The sequence below is a fragment of the Pimephales promelas genome, chromosome 13 (genome assembly GCF_988280905.1).
Source record: "Pimephales promelas chromosome 13, fPimPro1.hap1.1, whole genome shotgun sequence".
Taxonomy (NCBI): domain Eukaryota; kingdom Metazoa; phylum Chordata; class Actinopteri; order Cypriniformes; family Leuciscidae; genus Pimephales; species Pimephales promelas.
In genome coordinates, this window is record NC_142781.1 from 3890254 (window position 1) to 3901288 (window position 11035).

At 44.0% G+C, this 11035-nt stretch overlaps 4 non-coding genes across 4 annotated transcripts; all 4 read left to right on the top strand.

Moving 5' to 3' along the window:
• Positions 1 to 2943: 2943 nt before the first annotated feature.
• LOC148974599 (U5 spliceosomal RNA) lies at positions 2944 to 3059 on the top strand. Its single transcript, XR_016146255.1, has one exon. It is a non-coding gene; the product is annotated as a U5 spliceosomal RNA (small nuclear RNA).
• A 1610-nt stretch (positions 3060 to 4669) lies between these two features.
• Positions 4670 to 4785, top strand: LOC148974600 (U5 spliceosomal RNA). Its single transcript, XR_016146135.1, has one exon. It is a non-coding gene; the product is annotated as a U5 spliceosomal RNA (small nuclear RNA).
• Positions 4786 to 6648: 1863 nt separating this feature from the next.
• LOC148974601 (U5 spliceosomal RNA) lies at positions 6649 to 6763 on the top strand. The gene has a single exon (XR_016146134.1). It is a non-coding gene; the product is annotated as a U5 spliceosomal RNA (small nuclear RNA).
• A 3546-nt stretch (positions 6764 to 10309) lies between these two features.
• On the top strand, positions 10310 to 10423 carry LOC148974602 (U5 spliceosomal RNA). The gene has a single exon (XR_016146239.1). It is a non-coding gene; the product is annotated as a U5 spliceosomal RNA (small nuclear RNA).
• Positions 10424 to 11035: the final 612 nt, after the last annotated feature.

Consider the following 11035-nt stretch of genomic DNA (forward strand, 5'->3'; position numbering starts at 1 on the left):
GTGACCCCTGCTGGTCAGATTGGAAATGCAACACTGGAAATGCCACACAAACTCAGGTCAAACATGCATAAACCAACCTTTTACAAACCAATGCAAATGCTATCTTGAAAGTAAAACCTTTCAAATAGAATTAGCTTACCACCCTCAGGTGAGACTTGAACGGCAGGGTTGGCTTTATCAGCAGTTTCCACGGCAGAGCATGAGCTCATACAAGGTGTTTGTCCGTGGTAAAGAAGAAGCCTCCCCGTCTGGGAATCGAACCCCGGTCTTCCGCGTGACAGGCGGAGATACTGTCCACTATACTAACGAGGACCGGTCGTCACAGCAGTGTCCCTGAGCGGTACGGCATTGTATGCTCAGCCGTTGAGAAGTCAATTAATACTGGACATGCTTTATGGGAGTTATTGTTATCTAAGCCTTTCATTTTGGCCAAGAGGGGCAGGAAGAGGAGCTCTCCCTCTCCTGTGGAGGAATCCACCTGCAATCCAAGGATATGAAGGGTTTGTTCATTTAGCCTCCAGAAAGTTCCTAAAAATCTCATGCGAATTCCAGACACTGGTCTTCCACGTACTACTGGATTCAGGGACATCCTCTTAGACAGGGTGTGCCGGTCATCTGGTGATCGGGCAGATTCTTATTACATTTGCTCCATCCTCTAATGTTTCAACGCATTCGGATGGCCACACTGGTGACCCCTGCTGGTCAGATTGGAAATGCAATAGTGGAAATGCCACACAAACTTAGGTCAAACATGCATAAACCAAACTTTTACAAACCAATGCAAATGCTATCTTGAAAGTAAAACCTTTCAAATAGAATTAGCTTACCACCCTCAGGTGAGTCTTGAACGGCAGGGTTGGCTTTATCAGCAGTTTCCACGGCAGAGCACGAGCTCATACAAGGTGTTTGTCCGTGGTAAAGAAGAAGCATTCCTGTGGAGGAATCTACCTGCAATCCAAGGAGATGAAGGGTTTGTTCATTTAGCCTCCAGAAAGTTCTTAAAAATCTCATGCGAATTCCAGACACTGGTCTTCCACGTACTACTGGATTCAGGGACATCCTCTTAGACAGGGTTTGCAGGTCATCTGGTGATGGGGCAGATTCTTATTACATTTGCTCCATCCTCTAATGTTTCAAACTTAGGTCAAACATGCATAAACCAACCTTTTACAAACCAATGCAAATGCTATCTTGAAAGTAAAACCTTTCAAATAGAATTAGCTTACCACCCTCAGGTGAGTCTTGAACGGCAGGGTTGGCTTTATCAGTAGTTTCCACGGCAGAGCATGAGCTCATACAAGGTGTTTGTCCATGGTAAAGAAGAAGCCTTCCTGTGGAGGAATCTACCTGCAATCCAAGGAGATGAAGGGTTTGTTCATTTAGCCTCCAGAAAGTTCCTAAAAATCTCATGCGAATTCCAGACACTGGTCTTCCACGTACTACTGGATTCAGGGACATCCTCTTAGACAGGGTGTGCCGGTCATCTGGTGATCGGGCAGATTCTTATTACATTTGCTCCATCCTCTAATGTTTCAACGCATTCGGATGGCCACATTGGTGAACCCTGCTGGTCAGATTGGAAATGCAACAGTGGAAATGCCACACAAACTTAGGTCAAACATGCATAAACCAACCTTTTACAAACCAATGCAAATGCTATCTTGAAAGTAAAACCTTTCAAATAGAATTAGCTTACCACCCTCAGGTGAGACTTGAACGGCAGGGTTGGCTTTATCAGCAGTTTCCACGGCAGAGCATGAGCTCATACAAGGTGTTTGTCCGTGGTAAAGAAGAAGCCTCCCCGTCGGGGAATCGAACCCCGGTCTTCCGCGTGACAGGCAGAGATACTGTCCACTATACTAACGAGGACCGGTCGTCACAGCAGTGTCCCTGAGCGGTACGGCATTGTATGCTCAGCCGTTGAGAAGTCAATTAATACTGGACATGCTTTATGGGAGTTATTGTTATTTAAGCCTTTCATTTTGGCCAAGAGGGGCAGGAAGAGGAGCTCTCCCTCTCCTGTGGAGGAATCCACCTGCAATCCAAGGATATGAAGGGTTTGTTCATTTAGCCTCCAGAAAGTTCCTAAAAATCTCATGCGAATTCTAGACACTGGTCTTCCACGTACTACTGGATTCAGGGACATCCTCTTAGACAGGGTTTGCCAGTCATCTGGTGATGGGGCAGATTCTTATTACATTTGCTCCATCCTCTAATGTTTCAACGCATTCGGATGGCCACACTGGTGAACCCTGCTGGTCAGATTGGAAATGCAATAGTGGAAATGCCACACAAACTTAGGTCAAACATGCATAAACCAAACTTTTACAAACCAATGCAAATGCTATCTTGAAAGTAAAACCTTTCAAATAGAATTAGCTTACCACCCTCAGGTGAGTCTTGAACGGCAGGGTTGGCTTTATCAGCAGTTTCCACGGCAGAGCACGAGCTCATACAAGGTGTTTGTCCGTGGTAAAGAAGAAGCCTCCCCGTCAGGGAATCGAACCCCGGTCTTCCGCGTGACAGGCGGAGATACTGTCCACTATACTAACGAGAATCGGTCGTCAAAGCAATGTCCCTGAGCGGTACGGCATTGTATGCCTCTCCCTCTCCTGTGGAGGAATCCACCTGCAATCCAAGGAGATGAAGGGTTTGTTCATTTAGCCTCCAGAAAGTTCCATTAAAATATCAAGCGAATTCTAGACACTGGTCTTCCACGTACTACTGGATTCAGGGACATCCTTTTAGACAGGGTTTGCCGGTCATCTGGTGATGGGGCAGATTCTTATTACATTTGCTCCATCCTCTAATGGAAATGGCTATATTATTGTTTTTAACAAAAAAAGACAAAAAGCTGGGTGGGAGGAGCCTGCACCAGACATTACCCTTGCTGAGCATGGTGGCATGTGTGTGATAGCACATTGTCCCAACGACTCATGGTTACAGCTCGAGTTTCTCTTCATTCATGCATAAATCTTTCGCCTTTTACTAAAGATTTCCGTGGAGGGGAACGTTTGCGAGTTATTGGTATTTTTGGATGCTCTGCTCACAGTAGAGCTAAATGCCTTTGTTCAAAAACAGAAGACTTTTTGTTTGGAGCTGGGTTTTGGTCAAACCATTGCCACTTTCCCAGTTCACAACTTCAAATCTTGGGTCAGCAGAATGATTGTAAGGTTTACGAAACACAAAAGGGTAGTGTTGGGAGAAACAAAGCTTTTCAAAGCTTTCAACTGATTGCTTTGCAAATTGATTAACTGTTTCAACGCATTCGGAAGGCCACACTGGTGACCCCTGCTGGTCAGATTGGAAATGCAACACTGGAAATGCCACACAAACTCAGGTCAAACATGCATAAACCAACCTTTTACAAACCAATGCAAATGCTATCTTGAAAGTAAAACCTTTCAAATAGAATTAGCTTACCACCCTCAGGTGAGACTTGAACGGCAGGGTTGGCTTTATCAGCAGTTTCCACGGCAGAGCATGAGCTCATACAAGGTGTTTGTCCGTGGTAAAGAAGAAGCCTCCCCATCGGGGAATCGAACCCCGGTCTTCCGCGGGACAGGCGGAGATACTGTCCACTATACTAACGAGGACCGGTCGTCACAGCAGTGTCCCTGAGCGGTACGGCATTGTATGCTCAGCCGTTGAGAAGTCAATTAATACTGGACATGCTTTATGGGAGTTATTGTTATCTAAGCCTTTCATTTTGGCCAAGAGGGGCAGGAAGAGGAGCTCTCCCTCTCCTGTGGAGGAATCCACCTGCAATCCAAGGATATGAAGGGTTTGTTCATTTAGCCTCCAGAAAGTTCCTAAAAATCTCATGCGAATTCCAGACACTGGTCTTCCACGTACTACTGGATTCAGGGACATCCTCTTAGACAGGGTGTGCCGGTCATCTGGTGATCGGGCAGATTCTTATTACATTTGCTCCATCCTCTAATGTTTCAACGCATTCGGATGGCCACACTGGTGACCCCTGCTGGTCAGATTGGAAATGCAATAGTGGAAATGCCACACAAACTTAGGTCAAACATGCATAAACCAAACTTTTACAAACCAATGCAAATGCTATCTTGAAAGTAAAACCTTTCAAATAGAATTAGCTTACCACCCTCAGGTGAGTCTTGAACGGCAGGGTTGGCTTTATCAGCAGTTTCCACGGCAGAGCACGAGCTCATACAAGGTGTTTGTCCGTGGTAAAGAAGAAGCCTCCCCGTCGGGGAATCGAACCCCGGTCGTCCGCGTGACAGGCGGAGATACTGTCCACTATACTAACGAGGACCGGTCGTCAAAGCAGTGTCCCTGAGCGGTACGGCATTGTATGCCTCTCCCTCTCCTGTGGAGGAACCCACCTGCAATCCAAGGAGATGAAGGGTTTGTTCATTTAGCCTCCAGAAAGTTCCTAAAAACCTCATGAGAATTCTAGACACTGGTCTTCCACGTACTACTGGATTCAGGGACATCCTCTTAGACAGGGTTTGCCGGTCATCTGGTGATGGGGCAGATTCTTATTACATTTGCTCCATCCTCTAATGGAAATGGCTATATTATTGTTTTTAACAAAAAAAGACAAAAAGCTGGGTGGGAGGAGCCTGCACCAGACATTACCCTTGCTGAGCATGGTGGCATGTGTGTGATAGCACATTGTCCCAACGTCTCATGGTTACAGCTCGAGTTTCTCTTCATTCACGCATAAATCTTTCGCCTTTTACTAAAGATTTCCGTGGAGGGGAACGTTTGTGAGATATTGGTATTTTTGGATGCTCTGCTCACAGCAGAGCTAAATGCCTTTGTTCAAAAACTGAAGACTTTTTGTTTGGAGCTGGGTGGTGGTCAAACCATTGCCACTTTCCCAGTTCACAACTTCAAATCTTGGGTCAGCAGCATGATTGTAAGGTTTACCAGTCACAAAAGGGTAGTGTTGGGAGAAACAAAGCTTTTCAAAGCTTTCAACTGATTGCTTTGCAAATTGATTAACTGTTTCAACGCATTCGGAAGGCCACACTGGTGACCCCTGCTGGTCAGATTGGAAATGCAACACTGGAAATGCCACACAAACTTAGGTCAAACATGCATAAACCAACCTTTTACAAACCAATGCAAATGCTATCTTGAAAGTAAAACCTTTCAAATAGAATTAGCTTACCACCCTCAGGTGAGTCTTGAACGGCAGGGTTGGCTTTATCAGCAGTTTCCACGGCAGAGCATGAGCTCATACAAGGTGTTTGTCCGTGGTAAAGAAGAAGCATTCCTGTGGAGGAATCTACCTGCAATCCAAGGAGATGAAGGGTTTGTTCATTTAGCCTCCAGAAAGTTCTTAAAAATCTCATGCGAATTCCAGACACTGGTTGTCCACGTACTACTGGATTCAGGGACATCCTCTTAGACAGGGTTTGCAGGTCATCTGGTGATGGGGCAGATTCTTATTACATTTGCTCCATCCTCTAATGTTTCAACGCATTCGGATGGCCACACTGGTGAACCCTGCTGGTCAGATTGGAAATGCAACAGTGGAAATGCCACACAAACTTAGGTCAAACATGCATAAACCAACCTTTTACAAACCAATGCAAATGCTATCTTGAAAGTAAAACCTTTCAAATAGAATTAGCTTACCACCCTCAGGTGAGTCTTGAACGGCAGGGTTGGCTTTATCAGCAGTTTCCACGGCAGAGCATGAGCTCATACAAGGTGTTTGTCCATGGTAAAGAAGAAGCCTTCCTGTGGAGGAATCTACCTGCAATCCAAGGAGATGAAGGGTTTGTTCATTTAGCCTCCAGAAAGTTCTTAAAAATCTCATGCGAATTCCAGACACTGGTTGTCCACGTACTACTGGATTCAGGGACATCCTCTTAGACAGGGTTTGCAGGTCATCTGGTGATGGGGCAGATTCTTATTACATTTGCTCCATCCTCTAATGTTTCAACGCATTCGGATGGCCACACTGGTGAACCCTGCTGGTCAGATTGGAAATGCAATAGTGGAAATGCCACACAAACTTAGGTCAAACATGCATAAACCAAACTTTTACAAACCAATGCAAATGCTATCTTGAAAGTAAAACCTTTCAAATAGAATTAGCTTACCACCCTCAGGTGAGTCTTGAACGGCAGGGTTGGCTTTATCAGCAGTTTCCACGGCAGAGCACGAGCTCATACAAGGTGTTTGTCCGTGGTAAAGAAGAAGCCTCCCCGTCGGGGAATCGAACCCTGGTCGTCCGCGTGACAGGCGGAGATACTGTCCACTATACTAACGAGGACCGGTCGTCAAAGCAGTGTCCCTGAGCGGTACGGCATTGTATGCCTCTCCCTCTCCTGTGGAGGAACCCACCTGTAATCCAAGGAGATGAAGGGTTTGTTCATTTAGCCTCCAGAAAGTTCCTAAAAACCTCATGAGAATTCTAGACACTGGTCTTCCACGTACTACTGGATTCAGGGACATCCTCTTAGACAGGGTTTGCCGGTCATCTGGTGATGGGGCAGATTCTTATTACATTTGCTCCATCCTCTAATGGAAATGGCTATATTATTGTTTTTAACAAAAAAAGACAAAAAGCTGGGTGGGAGGAGCCTGCACCAGACATTACCCTTGCTGAGCATGGTGGCATGTGTGTGATAGCACATTGTCCCAACGTCTCATGGTTACAGCTCGAGTTTCTCTTCATTCACGCATAAATCTTTCGCCTTTTACTAAAGATTTCCGTGGAGGGGAACGTTTGCGAGATATTGGTATTTTTGGATGCTCTGCTCACAGCAGAGCTAAATGCTTTTGTTCAAAAACAGAAGACTTTTTGTTTGGAGCTGGGTGGTGGTCAAACCATTGCCACTTTCCCAGTTCACAACTTCAAATCTTGGGTCAGCAGCATGATTGTAAGGTTTACCAATCACAAAAGGGTAGTGTTGGGAGAAACAAAGCTTTTCAAAGCTTTCAACTGATTGCTTTGCAAATTGATTAACTGTTTCAACGCATTCGGAAGGCCACACTGGTGACCCCTGCTGGTCAGATTGGAAATGCAACACTGGAAATGCCACACAAACTTAGGTCAAACATGCATAAACCAACCTTTTACAAACCAATGCAAATGCTATCTTGAAAGTAAAACCTTTCAAATAGAATTAGCTTACCACCCTCAGGTGAGTCTTGAACGGCAGGGTTGGCTTTATCAGCAGTTTCCACGGCAGAGCATGAGCTCATACAAGGTGTTTGTCCGTGGTAAAGAAGAAGCATTCCTGTGGAGGAATCCACCTGCAATCCAAGGAGATGAAGGGTTTGTTCATTTAGCCTCCAGAAAGTTCTTAAAAATCTCATGCGAATTCCAGACACTGGTCTTCCACGTACTACTGGATTCAGGGACATCCTCTTAGACAGGGTTTGCCAGTCATCTGGTGATGGGGCAGATTCTTATTACATTTGCTCCATCCTCTAATGTTTCAACGCATTCGGATGGCCACACTGGTGAACCCTGCTGGTCAGATTGGAAATGCAACAGTGGAAATGCCACACAAACTTAGGTCAATCATGCATAAACCAACCTTTTACAAACCAATGCAAATGCTATCTTGAAAGTAAAACCTTTCAAATAGAATTAGCTTACCACCCTCAGGTGAGTCTTGAACGGCAGGGTTGGCTTTATCAGCAGTTTCCACGGCAGAGCATGAGCTCATACAAGGTGTTTGTCCGTGGTAAAGAAGAAGCCTTCCTGTGGAGGAATCTACCTGCAATCCAAGGAGATGAAGGGTTTGTTCATTTAGCCTCCAGAAAGTTCCTAAAAATCTCATGCGAATTCTAGACACTGGTCTTCCACGTACTACTGGATTCAGGGACATCCTCTTAGACAGGGTTTGCCAGCCATCTGGTGATGGGGCAGATTCTTATTACATTTGCTCCATCCTCTAATGTTTCAACGCATTCGGATGGCCACACTGGTGAACCCTGCTGGTCAGATTGGAAATGCAATAGTGGAAATGCCACACAAACTTAGGTCAAACATGCATAAACCAAACTTTTACAAACCAATGCAAATGCTATCTTGAAAGTAAAACCTTTCAAATAGAATTAGCTTACCACCCTCAGGTGAGTCTTGAACGGCAGGGTTGGCTTTATCAGCAGTTTCCACGGCAGAGCACGAGCTCATACAAGGTGTTTACACCGGAAACTCGAGCGCGCTGAAAACATACCGGTGTGAACACACGATCACACAAAGCGATGGTTCCGGTTGACAAATCAATGAACAATGCATAAAATTCATGCTGAAACGCTTATAAAGGGGCGTTAAAAACTACAACACTCGTTGCATTATTGCCTCTGTACAGATTTATGCTTCAAACCAAGAGTTAAACGTACAATTTTATTTTTTAATTACATGTTTCTCTGAAGATTGTGATTTTTTTAAACTATGCAGTTTAGGAATACAATTCAAATGATTGTTTTGGCTAACAGAAATGTTTAATTAATTTTATAGCTAATTAGAGATGGTTAAATTATAGACTTTGTTCACTTTACACACACAAGGAATTTGTCTTTGTGACAGGAAGGCGAATATGAGTTCTTTATCAAAATAAAGGTCTCGATGAGCTCTATCCAATAGTGCCAAAAATACATATCTGAGATCAAACTGTATTGAATAAAGCAACAAAAAGGCGTATCTGATGTATTTGACTTTTTTTTTTTTTTGAAAATGTTTTAGAACATTGTCATTGTGTTAATATGCCATACATTTTTTACTTAAATTCCTGTAAGTATGCCTGTGGTTGCAATGTTTGTGGTTTAAGGTTAATAATACAGGTGATTGAAGTGTGGTCAAAATTTTGTTTTGTCTCTCCTGTAAAGTTTGTTAAAAGCCACTTACGCCCCACATAGTTTCAGCCCAGATCCGGCCCACATCTGCCACTTGTGGGATGCGAATCTGGCCCACATACAGCGTGGAATGACGGCACTTGGGTGGTCCACTCCTGTTTGCCAGATCTGGGCCACAAGCAGCAATGCCACATGTCAGCCATGAGCAAAGAAATAAACCAGAACTGGACTTTATCTGAGCCACAAAATCGGTGTATGTTAAACATGGAGTCATCTCAACCTCTCAATCTCAACCCATTCTTGATGTCTGTATGTGCCTGTACTTTTTTACAATAAAAAGTAATAGGCTATTACATAATATTATTATTGATATGATATTACTATTATATGTAATGATGTTACATAATAATGTTATAAAGAAAACATAGCCTATGGGTGATTCTCCAATTGGTACTTTTTTCCATCATTAAAAGACATAAAAAAAAGAAGAAAAAAAACTTTCCCCCAAACTTAAAGAGTAACTAAACCCTAAACCAACTTTTTTTAGATCTGTAAGAATGGATATTTATTAATATCAGTCATTGATTCAAGTAACTTTTGTGACATTTGTCTATAAAGTGTTTTATTTCTACAATATATGGTGTAAAAACGTCTTAGTGCTGCCCTCTTCAGGTTGAACGGTGGCTACTGCGGTTGAATTTTCCTATTGAATGTTCCGCACTTCGTGGCTTACACAGGTTTCAGCTCACCACGCTCTTGGTACGAGCAACTGATTGCTTTGCAAATTGATTAACTGTTTCGACGCATTCGGAAGGCCACACTGGTGAACCCTGCTGGTCAGATTGGAAATGCAACAGTGGAAATGCCACACAAACTCAGGCCAAACATGCATAAAACAACCTTTTACAAACCATTGCAAACGCTTTCTTGAAAGTAAAACCTTTCAAATGAAATTAGCTAACCACCCTCAGGTGAGTCTTGAACGGCAGGTTGGCTTTATCAGCAGAGCATGAGCTCATACAAGGTGTTTGTCCGTGGTAAAGAAGAAGGCTCCCCGTCGGGGAATCGAACTCCGTTCGTCCGCGTGACAGGCGGAGATACTGTCCACTATACTAACGAGGACCGGTCGTCAAAGCAGTGTCCCTGAGCGGTACGGCATTGTATGCCTCTCCCTCTCCTGTGGAGGAACCCACCTGCAATCCAAGGAGATGAAGGGTTTGTTCATTTAGCCTCCAGAAAGTTCCATTAAAATATCAAGCGAATTCTAGACACTGGTCTTCCACGTACTACTGGATTCAGGGACATCCTCTTAGACAGGGTTTGCCGGTCATCTGGTGATGGGGCAGATTCTTATTACATTTGCTCCATCCTCTAATGGAAATGGCTATATTATTGTTTTTAACAAAAAAAGACAAAAAGCTGGGTGGGAGGAGCCTGCACCAGACATTACCCTTGCTGAGCATGGTGGCATGTGTGTGATAGCACATTGTCCCAACGTCTCATGGTTACAGATCGAGTTTCTCTTCATTCACGCATAAATCTTTCGCCTTTTACTAAAGATTTCCGTGGAGGGGAACGTTTGCGAGTTATTGGTATTTTTGGATGCTCTGCTCACAGCAGAGCTAAATGCCTTTGTTCAAAAACAGAAGACTTTTTGTTTGGAGCTGGGTGGTGGTCAAACCATTGCCACTTTCCCAGTTCACAACTTCAAATCTTGGGTCAGCAGAATGATTGTAAGGTTTACCAATCACAAAAGGGTAGTGTTGGGAGAAACAAAGCTTTTCAAAGCTTTCAACTGATTGCTTTGCAAATTGATAAACTGTTTCAACGCATTCGGAAGGCCACACTGGTGACCCCTGCTGGTCAGATTGGAAATGCAACACTGGAAATGCCACACAAACTTAGGTCAAACATGCATAAACCAACCTTTTACAAACCAATGCAAATGCTATCTTGAAAGTAAAACCTTTCAAATAGAATTAGCTTACCACCCTCAGGTGAGTCTTGAACGGCAGGGTTGGCTTTATCAGCAGTTTCCACGGCAGAGCATGAGCTCATACAAGGTGTTTGTCCGTGGTAAAGAAGAAGCATTCCTGTGGAGGAATCTACCTGCAATCCAAGGAGATGAAGGGTTTGTTCATTTAGCCTCCAGAAAGTTCTTAAAAATCTCATGCGAATTCCAGACACTGGTCTTCCACGTACTACTGGATTCAGGGACATCCTCTTAGACAGGGTT